Source organism: Melopsittacus undulatus, chromosome 1 (assembly GCF_012275295.1).
Source record: "Melopsittacus undulatus isolate bMelUnd1 chromosome 1, bMelUnd1.mat.Z, whole genome shotgun sequence".
Lineage (NCBI taxonomy): Eukaryota > Metazoa > Chordata > Aves > Psittaciformes > Psittaculidae > Melopsittacus > Melopsittacus undulatus.
Genome location: NC_047527.1, coordinates 85,563,298 through 85,580,666, shown reverse-complemented (window position 1 = coordinate 85,580,666; position 17,369 = coordinate 85,563,298). Strand labels below are relative to the sequence as shown.

Here is a 17,369-nt window from a genome sequence, read left to right as displayed (position 1 = left end):
ATCAAGATTAGTTGTATTAAGTCAGCATCCATCCCTTTGAAATTATCCAAAGAGCCTGCTAATAGTTAACCAAAAAAGTCACATAAAATACCAGTATGCATAATTAAAAGCTCTCCCTAATTTTGGCAAACAGTGGCCATTTCTCACAAAAAGCTATAAATAGAAGCAATATTGGGAAAAAAAAAACCAAAACAAAACAACCCTACCAGAGGGTCTTTTTAAATGCCTAATTCTTATATAAAGCTTTATTTATTTATTTGAAACAGTAGGATACAAAATATACATTATAAAGCTGATTAAACTTCACCTTGGTTCACATACCCAGCTGAAGGGGGGTTTTTTTGCCTCCCAGATCAGTTCATGTGAATACTACTTTGTAATAACAACTCTGGAAATGATCTAGCAATACCTGGGAGCCAAAGAGCCCTGAAGCAAGAATGGAAACAGTAATATCCTCTCCAAGCAGACCCAAGGATTGTCTGGCAAGATGCCAGTATACTGGTGGAAAGTACCCGCATTTTTCTGGATTGGCCTTTATCTCCAACCCCTTCTCTCTTCCTCCCCTCTGGCTGAGCAACCCACCTTCTCCCTGGTCCTCCCTTCACAATACTGCCTGTGTCAGCATGACTTCAGAGCCTCCTGAGGAGCATTTTGGCTGTGATCTCAGAGGCTCAGCTTGAGCTGTGAAGAAAGCAGCATGGGAGCAACTTTTTGAGGAGTGACTATGCCATGCTCAGCCCTATCAGGGCACCTCAAGGTCTGCTCTGAAGGGGAGAACTGTCTACTGCGTGGGAACAGCACAGAGTCGGTGCCCTGCTCCCAACCCTCAAGCTCCATGATCACTGACTAGTCACGGCCAACCCTGATATACCAGACAGTGGAAGACCTGCACAGGTATTTGGTTTCACCATCTGAACAGCTCTATAGAAACCAACACAACTTCTTCCTACAGCATGCTTCTTCCTCAGCAGCTTTGCCCTCCTGAATGCTGTTGAGGACACCACAGGACTGAATCCTAGAAGAGTATGGATGCAATTTATGACCTAGCAGAGGAAATAACCTATATATTATATGTATTTTTGACACTAGTCTGGAATGAACACTTTAAGAGAGAAGACTCGTTGAAGAAGACAGTGAGAGCACTGGGAAGCTACAATATGCTTAAAGAGGAATGACAAGCAGCAACAGTAATAGAGAACTTAGAGCGAGAAAAGACAACAAATAACGTGCTTTTGTGATGTGGTGGGACTTGAAGGAAGGAAAGCAACCAAAGATAGCCCAGTACAGTTTTATGGTGTGCATAATGAAACATTACAGAACAGACACCAAACAGCCTGGGCAAAAGACAATATTGCTTGAGTATTGCACTTACCCAGGAATTGCCACCTTGGAAAAAGTGTGGACAGACAGATAGAAGTTAAAAGGACCCAACCTGATATAGGTCTGCCTGACACACAATTTAAAAACTGAATCCAAAGTCTGATATGGGGACCTGCCTTGCTCCAAAATCAGCCAAAGTACATACAATGTAAGCTCACTTTCAAGTGCATCTCTCATCTCACTGAGACTTATCGTATCATTGAGGTCAAATATGCATTGCTGTGCTGTGGGACAGGGCCTGAAACACCAAGAAAAGACAAGGAAGCTTTCTGAAGATATGTATGAAACCATGACTGTGACTGAAGAAATTCTTTCCATCCCCTGGATTTCTTTTCCAATGCCTCCAGCTAAATTAAAAGCAGAAAGCAGATAAATTTTCATCAGCTCTTTCAGCACATTATAATTAAAGCACATTTCGTCATGTTAAACATCCTTTAGTCAAATAAAGGCTGATTTGATCTGCAGCATCACAACAGCAACGAACTGAATTTATATACCAATTCTCATGCACTTTGCTTCTAGTTAATACTGTGTGCATTTCCATGACCAGGGCCAAGGCTATGATTGAGAAGCTCAGACTGCCAACCCAGCACCTACAGTGCTGCTGGCTGGGTCACCATGCTACCCACAGGTTTTGCGTATTCACATTCTCACACTTCTGTACCAAGTAAGTCCCACATAAGTTTCTGAGTGCTGAAAATGAATTACAATAACTCCTCCTTAACTACTTTTTTTTTTCTTTTTAAATTCTATTTGATACTCTCTAATGTTTGCTTAGTAAGCTATTAAAGGTACATTCTTTGAATTTGCTGACGTAGTATGCAACCTACATATACCAAGATCAGAGCTAACATTCCCCAGCTTTCAGGTCCCTCCATATTGTATGCTTTTAAAATAAACTTGGATAGAGAAACCCTTGCTGCCTTTCTGTAGAGAATCATTATTGCACTGAGGAACACACTGGTACAATTGCTAGCTTGGTAGACTGTTTATGTCAAACCTGATCCTGTAAAGGGTTTATACAACAAACTTTTCCTGAATACTTTGAAAGTTCACGTAGAGAACTCCTGTAGTATTGGAGCTATTCTAGGTTGTCCCTCTTTATATAGCTCTACCATACTTTGTGTGTATGACAGGAACAAAATAGTACCATATGAGTGGAGAAGAGCAAACATTATTTTGATAGCTAAGAAAAGCAAAACGAGGAATTTGATGGCTGTTACAGACCTGCAACTCTCACTATTGTTGCATGTGAACACATGAAAGGTAGATAGAAAACAGCATAAATTGCAGGTTGGGTTGATTAACAAAGAGGCCACAACAGACTGACTGCCAATCTTTCTCTGAAAACTGATTTCTTGACTTTGGAAATATGACAGATTTGTGTCAAGTCCTCTAAGGCATTTAATAGCATATGGGAGCTTAATGTTTTAAACTAGAGAAGAAGAGGGGGTGGGGGGAGGGAAGAAAGCTGGATTTAGTTGCATGTATACCTACACCATGAGCCACTATAGTTGCTCATCGTCTGCTGCTCTCTTCTGGCCTATGCATCTAGATTTCCACTCCAAAGAAACAAGTACAGGACACTGTAGGTGTGAAAGGATGTGAATTTGGGTGTCTCTGGACATAAAAGCAGAACTTGTGTTTGGAGAAAATAGCTGAGAAGCATGTTGCTTCACTTTATATTTACGTATGCAGAACGGTGGTGAGCTGCCAGCATGCATGACCACATATGCCACTGCCAGAATATGAATATACGAACTTCTGGTCAATCTGCTCCAAAACTGTTTATTGTCTTCACAGTAATTTGCATTTTTAATTCCAACTAGAAATAACATATGTGAAAGCCTGTTGTTCCAGAGATCAAAGTGAATTGGAAACACCCTGGATTTTCAACTGTATGTTGTAAGGAATGGTCTTAGAACGGGTTCCAAAGATAGTGCTGGTTTCAAATTGCTGCTGCAGCAATCCACCAAGCACCCCGCTCCAGGCAGACCTTACAGGGCTTCACACTGGCTCCTTGCAAACTGCTTACTAGGGCTCACATGTCCATTTCAATGGACGTTTTGGGGCCAGCTGTAACACTGAACTTCAGGATTCTCTACGTAAGTAGCTGTTGCACAAACAAACTGAGATTACTGGAGCATTTGCTGCCACACAGGTTACCTGTACATACAACTGTGAGGTGTTGTGCCAGTACTACTGGCATGTGTATTTGGCTATGTAAGTGTAGAAATTTTATGGGTTTCATCTAAACATAGACATCTCTGTTTGCCAAGTCCTAGAAAAGCTGTACAGGTTAGTACAGTGCAACCCTTGATGGGAACAGGACTATTCGTTTCCGTCCACTGATTGAACAACTGCATCTTTGCTTAATATAGGAATAACTAAATACAGTGAGAAAAGAAAAAATACAAAAAGAGAAAATGTGAGACTGCATAAAATGTCCTAATCTAAATCTTCCCAAGCTCATCTCTGATGAGTATCTACACATTGGCCACATGCCAGAATGGGCTACATTGTGAAAGACATACATACTTTACATTGCAGTGCTACATATGGAAAACAAGTTTCCTGACCTGACTGCTGGAGTCCAGGAAAACCATTTTTTTTTTCTTAAAAATTCATCAAACTTAAGAAAACTTATCCTGATTCATAGTGAGAGGAAAAAAAAACAAACAACCTCAACTATTTTCTGGATTGATAAGCCAAAGGGAAAAATATCAGGAAGAAGAAGAAAGCACACACACCCCCCAAAAAAAAAAAAAGAAAGAAAAATTGAACACCAACATCCCCAATTCAAGTCAATCAAAGTATTTGTAATTCCTCATTTCAGTTTTGAATTTTTTGGTTTGTTGTTGGTTTAGGTAGGAGGGAGGTCAATTTAAATTCACAATTAAATTATTTCCTGGATATATTCTAATGGGTCATTTTTACAACCTCAGAACTTTTCAAAAACATTCTTTGAATAAGAAATAAATCAAACATGAAGATTTCACAAAGGTTGTTCTGTTTTTGACAAACCAGAGCTTGTCTGTTCCCTCTTACCTCAGAGAAGAGGCAGTTTGTTGAAGGAATTCCAGCCCACATTATCAATTATGTGCTTTTGCAATACCCATCTCTGTAGCCTGCATCTAGGTGGAGAATGACTACTGACATGCAATCTTGACCTAATGATCTTGTCTCCATAGGAAACTTTACGTCCAACTACACGTGTAAACATCACTTCAGTCTAATAATACAATCTAAAACATTTCATTGGATAAATTAAATAAATTGCCGTCATTATCTTTTTGCCTGAAACCTTCTTCTAAAACCAAAATGAAATTACTGAATAAAACATATCCAATTACTTTTTTTTCTCTCTCCTAATCTGTCTCTCCATGATTAAGCTAACGCTTGCCTACAAAGGTTAGCCTTGGGCTCTGTTGTACAGTCACCTCTTCTTTGTTTCAACATGTTAAATGTTTTTTTAAAAACTGGGGGAAAAAAATATTGAAGTAGATGAAGTTACTAGGGTTACAGTTTCTTGGCTACCATTGATATAAAAGTAAAAAGATAGATTGTAGTTTGTTAGGGTAAAACTATTCAGAGTAACAGAGGGTAGAGGCTGTGGATGAGCCTAGCTAATCCTCCCTCTGTATGACAGTTAGACTTTATCACTGAGGTACAGTGCTGGGCTTATCCTGAGTGTGTAATGGGAACTAATTGTTCCAACTAAAGTAACAAAAAAAAGGTGACTTAAGCATGCCAGAGCAAATTGCTACTAGGACTGTACATACAACAACACACATTCCTTGGAAAATTAAAAAAAAAAAATAATAAAATAAATAATAATAGTCTAGCTGATGGTCAGCATCAGAAAGGCTTTTTCAAAAATCAAAACTATAGAAGAACTTTTGAGTATCTTTGACCTTTACATTATTTTTCCATTTCCTCTTTTTCCTTTTCCTCCAGTCCTTTCTCTTTTACGTCCTTTAATTCCTCTTGAGTCTCTTGCTCCTTCCTAGTTTTCTAATATGGATCTTTCCATGCCCTCTACAGTGAAAGCTTGATTTCTTTCAAAAAATTAACAATTTGGTTATTAATGAATCCTGGAGCTTCAAAATTTCTTGAAATGGTGGCTGGGCAATACCTCAAGCAGTATTCATTAGCAGGATATTATTCTGAAGACTGAAAACTAGACATCCTTCTAGAATTTGGTGGGGGGGGGGGGGGGGTTGGGGGCTTTTTTATATTTGGGTTTCTTGGGTTTTTTTTTGGTTGGGTTTGGGGGGGTTTTGCTGGTGTTCTGCTGTGGTTTTTTTAGTTTGGTTTTCTGGGGTGGCTTTTTGGTGTAATTTTTGAGAAAAGGCAGAAAGAATTAGGTCACATGGTCAAAACTGTTAAATTACATAAAGTGGGTGCCTCACCTCATCCTAGCTAACTATAAAGTGGTGCCCTTAGTAAAAATGCCAGGTCAGGAATTCACTAATATTAGCCATTGGCAGTAGCTTGTGAATGTTTTCCAATTATCTGTGATAGTTTTGAACCACTTCTCTTAATACATTCAGTGGCCTGATGAGCCATGCAAAAGTTTCCCTGGGAAGAAACCAAGTCAATCTTCAGCATTGAATGCAATGAAGCAGCAGTTTTCAAAAGTGTGTTTTTTCATAGGTTTTAAGTGGCTGGGTTTAAGTCATGTTAATGAACATACAGGAAAAGAAGGCCAAGGCTAGCCTGGATTGGGGATATTTTATCTTTATCAGAATCAGGTGATGGAATTATAATCCTGTTCAGTGAGAGCCAAAAGCACAGCCCTGAGCCACTTCTGCCCCTCTTAGTTGGCACCTTTAATCTGTCTTTTATCATCTACTTAAATCAGCTTCTGGAGAGCAGCATCTAACATGCATTCCAATCAATATAGATAGAGAAACTTGAATATTATGGGTACTTAAAAGTCCTTAAATAAATGGTAACCCCTTAAAGGTGCAGAGCAAAACTAATGTAATTGATTGCATCAGGAGCAGTGGATTTTAAACTGCAGTTCTTGGGGTTTTATTTCTTTCCACAAACTAATCACAGTGTTCTCAGCACTGTGTTGTGTATACTTTCTCCATTTAAAAAAGCTCCCTTAGCACTGTTACAGTAAGTTTCTGCCACTGTTCACATCTCTCATGATTTTTAGAAAACCCTGTGCTGGGTACTGCTTCTTGTGTAGCTTTACTAAACCCAACAATTTGGAGTTTTGAGCACCTCTGTGTTTATGGTGCCATTTATTAGCACAGAATGGAGACTCCCATGGAAATGAAAATCAAGCACAGACCCTCCCGTTTTCAGTGCGCTTCATGCTGACTCTTCCAAAAATGCTGATAGCTGTGACTTCTTACCCCTTTACTATCAGGAGTAAGAGACCATTCTCTATATGCATTCAATAGGAACTATTGCAAAGATCTCGTAATAGAGGAGATTATATATAGTCCAGGTCGATGTTGGCTTTGTATTCAGTTTTTGCATGCCCCTTCCACCAGAGATGTAATATGTAGTTGTTTGACTCCATTGGGTCTTGCAAAGGCCAAGAGTTAAGAAACTCTACCTTTGAGACTTTGCTGGAAGTTGTAAAGATTTGAAAACACGCTTTATGCTAAAAAGACAAAATAAATGTACAAGTCAAACAGATTTGTTAAAAAGTAAAACCAGTTATGTCTGTCACTAGCAGACTGGTACAATGCAAATGTTCTCAGTGATATGACACAGTAGCAGCTAGCAGCTGTGCATCTATTCCCTCTACAGCATAGATGCTTGATGGCGTAGACAAGAAAGCAAGACTCCGCTACCCAGGGAAGCAGTTGCATTTTGCCAGAAGGACACAACCTGCTCATATATATCCTACAGGAAAGGAGGAGTTTGCAGGCAAGGGGAAACACTATACAACTTCACCAGGTTTTGCCTATGAGAGTGCTCATTTCATGCTCAGTTCATGCATCCACTTGCAGAAAGCCAACAAATGCTAACATCTCAAGGAAAGAGTAAAGGGGTGCTTTTGCAGCCCGGTTAGGAAGAATGACCAAGCAGTCCAAAGAAGTTAAATCATTGCTGGCCACTTCCATGTACCCAGGACCACTCTGCAGAGGGAAGCATTTCTTCAGCTTTTAGCATGTGTTTCAGTAGAAACTCATCTGATTTTGTCATTCACAGCTCCATAATGTATAAGGGACAGGATGAATGTGCCAAATATCCTGGCCACATTCATACTGATTCTCCTAGTTGCTGGTTAATACATAATTATATTTAGATGTGTACATGCAATAAGCAAGCATGCACCATGGTCAGAATAAGTGCTGACAAAATATCCTTACTCCAGTCCAATCCACCAGACTTCCCTCTGTATCTGGTTCCTTGTGTGGCTACCTTTTTAGTAAAAATACTCTGGGGAACAAGAACTTTCTTTACTTTTGGCAAATAATTTTGTAGTAATATTTCACTAATGTTAATAGTTTCTTAAATAACTATAATAGCTGTGGCAGGTATTTTAACTAATTCAATCTGCTTTTAAATGTCAGCAGTGATCGCACATTTGAAGTTCTGTGAGGCAACTGATTCTATAACCCCCAGCAATAATTAACCTGCAGTCACAGTAAAACAAGAAATCTACCAAGGTAGATTATAATATATGATTAGAAATGCAAAGCAAAAAACTAACGGTGGCTAGCAACAGTCACTCAAGACCTCAACACTAAAAAACTTGCAAAATGAATAGAAACCGACCAGTTCCACTACAACTTTGTTCACTGATGTTTGGTTTTCACAAAACGGAATGTGTTGGAAGGGACACTTGGGCTCACCATGAGCTTAGAAGCAGGAGCCAGACCTCAGAATTTTGCTAGCAGGATTTTGAAACCAAAAACAGCAACAGGCAGAAACCAAGAATTTCAACTCTGTTGCCCTCAATGGACAAAAATGTTCCTTTGCTGTTTATGTTTTTAAGCCAGGAGAAAGGAAAAAGAAAAAAGGGGGGAGGGGGAAGGGGCAGAATAAAAAAAAAAAACAACCAACAAACCAGCCACAATGTTCTAGAGATAATCTTCAGTTGCTATTTGCAATTTAGGAGGAGGCTGGAGGGAGGGAAAAGAGAAGCAGCAATTTTCACGTGACTTTTACGGGTTCACTAAAGAACAATTAATTCAAAAAGGAAAGAAGCAGGGGGAGGAGAGGGAGGAAAACAAAAAGAATCACGGTTTATAATAAACACACACTTCTGTGTGCTTGGGAATAGTGTATATGAACAATTTCAAATTCAGAAAGCAGAGAATGGGAACAAGAAATTTTCAAAGATGACATAAGAATCTGGCAAGTTTACCTGTGCTCAACTCCCTCCAGAGATTAACATGTGGCATTTTTCCATCAAAGGAGGGGAATTTTGTCTCTTTGAGTTCTCTCCTTTATATCCTGCTGCTGTAATGAAATGTCACATTTTCAAGCTCTATGACACACCTGATAGTGCTTCCAGTTGTGAATGGGTAGCATTTTCATAGAATTTCAGCTGTCACAATACTTGATTAGTACAACGTGTATCTGTTGAAGGGAGCCAGCTGGAAAGCATAGAAGTTTTCAGCTAAAATACAGAGCAAAAAACCTTCACCAAAACTGGTTTAGATTGGTGTCCATTTTTATTACAATGACATATATTTATTCCATTTCATGTATCTAATTTCATCTTCAACTGGAAAACTTCAAAAGAGATAATATTTTTGTGCAAGTTTTTATTTATAAGTAATGCCCAATTTCACCGATTTCAAAAAGGGACAAAAATTTACCAAGTTATTACATTAATTGTTACAAAGTGCCAAACCCTGTGATAAAGCTATATAGCATCCTAAATTCTATTTAGACACCTCACGATCAATGAAATCTACAGGTATGAAGCCCTGTTACACTCATGCCTTTCAAAAGAGCTGAATAGTACAGGTTAGATTCCATAATGTTCCCTTGGCTGCAATACAACCCTGCCAGTACACAAATGCCAAGAGGTTTTTTTACCTTTTTAAAGAACAGGGACTTGTGATTCCTATGGCTTGGTGAGTCAGAGACTAGAATGGAAGATCAAACTCAAATTTTACACCTAAAAGTTTAGCTAAACAGTAGTTCTGATTTAAAGGCTCTTATAGGACTGTAAATTATTGTATCACCTGCAGTAAATCCTCAGGTGACATTTTACTTTATGGTGGAGCTCAGACTAGAAAGTCACAAAGTTCCCTTCTGGCCTCCCTATATACAGTAATCTGTGAATCCAGGGCTGGCCCTATTCACTAAGCTTTGCTTATTATTTCCTGTTGAATCAGGCTTCCAAAATTGGCTTGCAAACCACTCCTGCTAGATCTTCTCCCTACACCTGCAGCAGACAGCCCAGATATAGAAATGAATGTTTTCACTTAGATTTCTTTCAAGGAGGATTAGTTTACAAGAACTGACTGTGAAAAAGACAGTTGCTGTTCTAGCTTATCATAACAGTGTGTCACAAGGCTGTATATTGTTGGGTCAGGGATTACCAGTTTAAACTGAGATTATTTTTTCTAAAGGTTGGCCTTGGCATGATTACCTGCCTTGCAAGGTTTTAGTTTTGATAAGTGGCTTGTGATCATCACTGGCACAAGTTTCTCAGGGGACTGACATTTCAGCAATGCTCATGGAGAACTCATACAAACACTTGATAAGCTAGAGAGGCATGTGGTAAGAAGAAGACAAAGGATGCAAAACAATTCAGAAATACAACATGATTTGGAAATGGAGGAGCGGGGAGAATTAAGAAGTCCATTTATCTAATCATGATATGCACCAACACACCCATCTGTTTTCTCTTTGCTTTCGTCCAACCTTTCACTTTCCTCTTATAAACAAGATAATAGTACCACTATCATCTTCTCTAAAACACTTCATCATAGTCCTATATATTTTAATAGACACATAAATGTAGAAAGAATCATTGTGTAGGCAGAATTCATGTGATGTTTCCATACCTGCTTCTGCATGAACTTTTTTCTGCATGATCTGCTTCCTTCTGATATGAAGGTTTCTTGCACAGCAATGTCTTCCTTTAGAAATATAACCCTGTTTGTAGACATTCTTTGTCATCCTTTTTCTGAAGTTACCTCTCTCATAGTCAAGCTCTGCAAAATATTTCTTCCTTTTGGGCTTTGTATTTATTTATCCCTTCTCAGAGGTAGCAATTACTTCATCATTCCTGAATGCAAGACACAAGGCACATGTAGACATGAGAGCTATGCTGTTTCTTATGAGAAAGTATTTCCAGCTTGCTGACTTTGTCTCATGGTCCTCTCTAGTAGAGGTTCATGCAGCCAATAAGCTAAAATCATAGTGATTTTTCAACAGTTCTCATCTTATTTGAATTCTCCTGAAAGATATATTCCTAAACTAAAGTAACAAAATAGTCCCAAAGATGAAGGACAGAATTTTCCTCTCCCCCAGATTCTATCACATCATTCAGAAGGAGCATTCCTGCTACTGCAGATGTTTCATGTTTTAATATAAAATAACACTTCTTAAAATAAAGAACCTTCTCCTCATACTTCGACTTCTATGAACCTCAAACAAGACGCCTTCTATAAGAATCAACCAAACTTTACAGGCCCCACTATCAGGAGAGTAATGCAACATCGTGGGAAGATGGACTTAGATTTGCAAGACCAGCTCATGTCACTCAAGCAAGTCCAGCAGGGATCAGCCTTTGCCTTTCCCTCTCTGCTGTCTGTAAATTTCCCAAGCCCAGTCATCAAGTCAGGCTTTATTTTCTTAATGATATAGAGCTGTTACAGCAGCCAGAAGGCTCTTCCCACATTGAGGTACTTATTTGTCTTTTACTGTATTTTAATAACAAGCCAAGAAAGGAAGGGAACTGAGAATCTAAATGTGAAACAAACAAACAAAACTATAGAAACCAGCTACCCCTATGGCAAGGTGACAAAATACTCAGGACTGTACATCACATGTTTCTCACTTCTCTGTGCCTGCTCTTGAACTCTGAAATATCAATAAGATTAGATAAAATTGATTTAAAACCAAACAAAAATAACCAAACACAACTTTGTATTCACAGTTTAACAAAAGTCAACCTTAAATCACTTTTGTTTTCTAGCCTGTACCAATCACACAGGAGAATAACTAATCTCCAGAGGGTTGGAAAAATGGCTGCTTTAGTTTTTGGCATGTTTTAGCACTACTTTCATCTGAGGGGGAGCTGTTGGGGAATTAATTTTTCAGATATTGACCCATAGCAGGCGTGGGGGTTGGCTCAGGAAGGGGGAACAGGGAGTGAAATCTGAAGAGTCTGATTCCACTTCACTGTCCAGATTATGGTTTCCATACACTGCTGGAAGACTATGCAGCTACAGAGAATAAAAACCACTCTTCTAGAGTTCAGTTCACTGCTGCAGATCTCAGCCATGAACACTACATAACAAGCAATGCTAAATGCAATCAGGGTGCAATATGCCCACCCTCTTAATTGCAGCAAAAATCGGAGGATGCTCCACCCACATGCTGCCACAGATATTAACCAGATGTAACATGCTGAATTGCAAGTTTAAATTGGGGTATCTGGAGAGAAGTCTGGATGGCTCTTCCATGTTGGCTAAATAGTTCAGGAATAGAGAGTTAGGCTACATTTCCTCTGGGAAATTATGCTTTGTGATACCCTCCTACACAGTAGCCTAACCTGATGCTGGTTAAAGAAAGCCAGCCCTATGGAGCAGAATTTCAGATCTCATCAAATGCTTCTGGCAACTACTTGCCAACTATGTTGCACATGGAAAACCTCATTAAATGCTATCAAGCAGCCTTGCAGGTGCAACCAGGGCAGAGACCTCTTCTACTGGGATTTGTACTGCATATGCCTTCAGTCAAGCCTAGGATTTGGGCTGAATAGCTTTCATAAGCTGCTTACGCACACACCACAAGATGCAACAGACCAAGTCATGACTTCTAACACTATTTTTTTTTTTTAAGAAAGCTCACCTGATGGGCACTGCTCTTCCCAATAAAGTCACACCTTGAAGGTGTGCTGACTTTTGTAGGCCTAGAAAAGCAGAGCTGAGTGGAAACCCAAACCAAGCAGCAGAAAGAAACCGCTACTCAACATCCAATGCCAATGAGTAGGCATAGCTGCCTTTAAATGTGCTCACCTAGACACATTAGCATTCTACAATTGCTTCTTAATGCAAAGGATAAAGCCTTTTACCTCCTTTTAGCCTTTTCCCATGGCCAACATTACTGTTGTGTAATAACTCATCTCTGAGTAACAAAGTAAACAACATTACAAAATAATTTCTGAAGCCAAATATCTGATAAAGATGATTAATGCCTCATGAAATACCCAAGTTGTATTTGCAATAATTGCAATATTTGAGATGGATAAGAGGAGAGAATTATAGGATTTGCTGTAAGGCTGAATTATCTACAGGAAGTTCATATGAATGTCACGTTACCATCTTACATGCTGGTACCTGCCAGGCACACTCCTTAACAGTTGGTTTATTTGTTTTCTATATTTCAGAAGTACAACATTTACAGTTGAGATAGATTTTGTAAAGTTACCTTCAAAAATACCTTCATTCTTGAGGGAAACTATAGGAACTCAGAAACTACTGCACAAATATAGGAATATCTCCCTTGCAAACAGAGTTTTGGGGTATTCTTGAATTGTTGCCCAAACCAAAATTTCACAATGTTTGTTCAAGACAAGGTTTGTCAACAAGTATAGCTTTCTTCCAAAGAAAAATGACACATTTTTTACTCCAAATAAGGTAAGTGGGTATGCTCTGTAGTTTCTCAACACAGAAAAACCTAAATGCTTGGCACATGGTTTGGGAGAAAGAAGACTGAAAGGCACCATCTTAGAAGGTTTCAACCATTTTCCATTATATAGTCTACTGACTACAAAGAGAATTATGGATTACTTCCTTTTTTCCTACAATAGGATAAAGAAGCTCTTCTGTTTACAATCATAGACTGTCTTGGTAGGTAGCTAACATGCAATGCGATAACATTTGATGAAAAGAGAATAGGAAAGAAAAGTTATTATTGTTGGCAGCCACCTACTCCGGAGTTCTCATATTTATTCAAGTAAAATTATCTATTACATCATTTTGTTAATAATGACTGAATGCTTTGTAAGGATTGTTAAGCGCTAAATTCACAACTGGAGTTGTTCTGACTGGACACAACTTAACTGTTTTGTTTTGCTTTCACAATGCCTTAAGGTTCTCTCTTATGATCAGTCACTTCTCTGGTGCTAATGAAAAGTCTTGCTGCAAATACTTCAACTTAATTATTATTCTATGACCACTCCTATACCCCCCAGCCCCAAATTGCACCAACACGAACACTGGTGGCAAACAAGCACAAACAGGGCATGGAAAAGGTCAAAGAAAATTTGTTTTCAACTTTAAATGAGTATCCCTGTAAAAATCTTTTCAGCACCTGCTGAGTCCTTATAGCCCCTAGAGTTTTCTGAACTTGTGCGAACTGCTTGCTCCACAAGGAGAGACAAGAAAGAAACATATGGAAGAGGAAAGCTGGAAACAAGGAAGATCCTTTTCTAGCCACTTGCACTGATCGCAAGAAACTCTAGGCTCATCTGAATAGTCAGAGTGTAATGGGGGAAAAATATGGGTAGACTTTTCCTTCCATTTCTAGTGCAAACAAGCTGAAGCAGGAAAACAAGCCTCACAGGTCTCACAGAGCTCTGATGGCTGGGTAGGGGATATGGCTGAGACACCACATATCATTTTGCACAAGTTAGTCCTTTATAGCAGGCTTCACAGTTGCCTTTTTCCTAAGATGTGCTGCAACATCCAGAGTCACTTGTAGCTATCACCAAAGAGGCCGGCGTTTAACACATTCAGACTTTTATCCAGACTTTTCTTACCCACCAGAAGACTCAGTAATTAACAGAGACACTCCCACCTGAGTCCTTTCTCAGTGATTACAAAATCCTGGAGCAGGTGATGGAGCACACCTTGCACCAAAGGCTGAAGACTGAGGGCAAAACAGCTGCCAGTGCCCGTGCCTAGACACCAAAGCAAATTCTGTGGCAGGAGACACTGATGGAAGTGGCATGACCTTCATCTGCTCCTCTGGTGTTCCTCTCTGATTCTCTGAAATGTCCTTGAATAAAACCCCCTTCCTCCCTTGTTAGCAAAGAGGGAAGCTTGTCTGAAATCAGTTTAGCCATGATCACCAGTGCAATTACACAGTGCTTGTTGAACTGAGGGAATCCTTTGTTACCCACACCCAATCTGATATTATACTACCCGTCTCTATAGCTACATACATTTTTGGAAGTACTTATCAAGAGTGACAATTTTGCTAACAAACTCTAGAACACAACATCAGGAAACAAGCAAGCACAAAAAAATTGTACTAAATGAAAGACTTTGGCAATTATAATTTCTTTTGTTTTCAAGGAACAGAAACCTCATGTGTGTCAGGAATAAATGGAAATCAGACTCTAGCCTTCACAAATCCAAAATCATGTGTAGAAAACAGTGGTTTTGTTAAAAATAAAGTTGTAATGTGCAGTCAACCAAGGAACAAAAACTATTTCTTCTATAGCTAATCTAATGAGGCTTTTTAAACTGGCATATTCTGATCTCATCTGTTTCCCCATGGGCAGAGAAGCAAATCTTGAGCTTTCCTGTTGCAGATCAAAGTGACAGCTACAAATGTTAGTAAAACAAAGTTTTCCCTAGTGTTAGGCAAAACAGGATAAAAAGCAAACAAGTGAGAAATTCAACACAAGAATGTAAGACAAAATGGGAGAGTACTTCTGCTATCCCAAGAGAGCTGAACCTCTCTACTAAATCTTAGATTTCAATAAATACAATATTATTATGGTAGGAGACTGATTACTATATATGCATCAGCTCTCTGGGGAATCCAATTTTTATTTTCCTTCCTGTCCAAGGACAGTGTTCATATATTTATTTGCATTGCCATAACGTGGAGATGCAGGCTGTGATCTGAGGTCCATTGTGTAAGGTGCTGTACACACAGTTTATCAAAACAGCCTCCGCTTCAGAGAGCCTCCAGTCTAAACAGGGAAATTCTAGAAGTCCCAAGGGGAAACAAATGCTTGTACAGCTTCCAAGAGAGAACCAAAAAATCTTTGGAAAAGCATCTTTGGGTGGCATTTCAGACTAAACGGAAATCTTGATGTTCTCATTTCAGTGATATATTTCCTTGGGTTTGTGTCATTAAGAGTCTTCGCTGGATTTTCTCTGCAATTACATTGAAACAGTTTCAGATAATTAAAACTTACCTGAGGCTTAAGGTTGTGCCCATAGCAAAATTTAACCAGAGTCCTTTTCTACCAGAGAATTTGTTGTTTGATTAATCCTCACAATTGTTCCTCAAATGTCAGGTGCCAGAAATTCCTTGGTTACTCCTCATCTCCAAACAATACAAACTCTAACTCCTACCACTGCTTCTTCCTTCTTTCTTGAAGATTAATGGAACTTCAAAAAATAGAGGCCACATAAGCAACTGTTATATGGTAGAGAGTAAAAAAAAACATTCTGAAGGCATGTCCATTGGAGTATTTTCAAAATTAAGGCCTGAAATATCTTGAGAAGGACACCTTGAACAACCCCTTCAAGAAAATTATGCTCAGCTGTATTCATGAAATAAAAATGAGCAATATAACAAAACCAGGTGCAGTTTTACACATATTATCTTACATTCATTCAGACACAAAATGGCTACATATAAGGCACAATAAAATGTCACCCTCTAAACATAAATGTGCACTGGAGAGAGGGATGTGAGCATTTTAAGAAGAAAATAAGTAAATGGTGGACAGGATAAGGAGTACAGGAAAAATTGCATTACTAGAAGTGCCAATACTTGAGGACATATTCCTCCTCCTCTCTTCTAGAAAACATAAGAACCAAAACGGGAACACAAAAACTCAGCGATAACACCAAGATGATGCTTACCTTTACCTTCATGCAGAATCAACATCACCTTGAAGCCCTTTGTCTTTGAACATCTTAACTCTTTACTCAGCAGAGGGATGATCCCTTTGGTCTCTGCATAGACTTCAGGATTCTCCAGGAGTCTGTAAAAAAACCCAAAAACATGCTTATTCTTGAGCTGTGTGGTTGGTGGAGTTTTGTCATTTAAATGTGTTAAAAAGTGCTAAAGTTACTGTAAATGTTATCTTTCTGCCTTACATATTAATAGATTGTTGAAGAATTCACGGGCAGTATTTCACTGATAGAACATGTAAAGCAAATGCTAGCCATTCTAACATTTATGTAGTTGTTAGGTTCTGACCTCATGTTCCAATAATCCAACATAGTAAAATTACTTCACTGAAGTCAGATTGCAAAAGTGTTGTTTTTCTTTTAAGTGAGTAACAGCACAATCTACTTTTGCATTGATAGCAGTTAATAACACCACAAAGAATTTCTTTTCTCATACACCATCTTCCAAGTTGCAAGAAATGTTAATCCCTGCTAGATCTCAACATGCTAATTTTGTAAAAAGCAGAACATGCCTCATTTAGTAAAGAGATTTCTGTTCTGAATCAAGTCTCCTGTTCACCTTCCTGTCAATCACTAAAGTGAATCAACCTTTTAGTGGAAGCAGCTTCATCTGGTTCAGCACTATGGTAGCCCAACATGATGTGTTGCAGACAGGAGATCCTAAAATCGTTACTTAGCAAATAACCCTAAAAAATACATGTAAATGAAGAGCAATGGGAAAAAACTCCCCAAAGGTATTTGAAGGAAACTACAAGTCAAGGACTGAATAACAGGGAGGCTGACAATACAATCTGGCCAAATTAATCACTATCAGCTACTGGTAGCCTTCCACTTCTAAGAAATGAGAAGACTGCTAAATTATTGGACAAAATCTGCTATGCAGGTGTTACTGTAAATTTTGCCAACAACAAAATCCTATGCTGTAAGAGTTTTACTTTACATGGATGC

General features: G+C 38.8%; 1 long non-coding RNA gene across 1 annotated transcript in view; it reads right to left on the bottom strand.

The window, feature by feature from the left end:
* Positions 1 to 16,480, bottom strand: part of LOC115946638 (uncharacterized) — a 60,937-nt gene extending 44,457 nt beyond the window's left edge. Inside the window, exon 1 of the long non-coding RNA XR_004080687.2 lies at positions 16,371 to 16,480. This is a non-coding gene — a long non-coding RNA (uncharacterized lncRNA). The remainder of the gene's footprint in view (positions 1 to 16,370) is intronic.
* Positions 16,481 to 17,369: the final 889 nt, after the last annotated feature.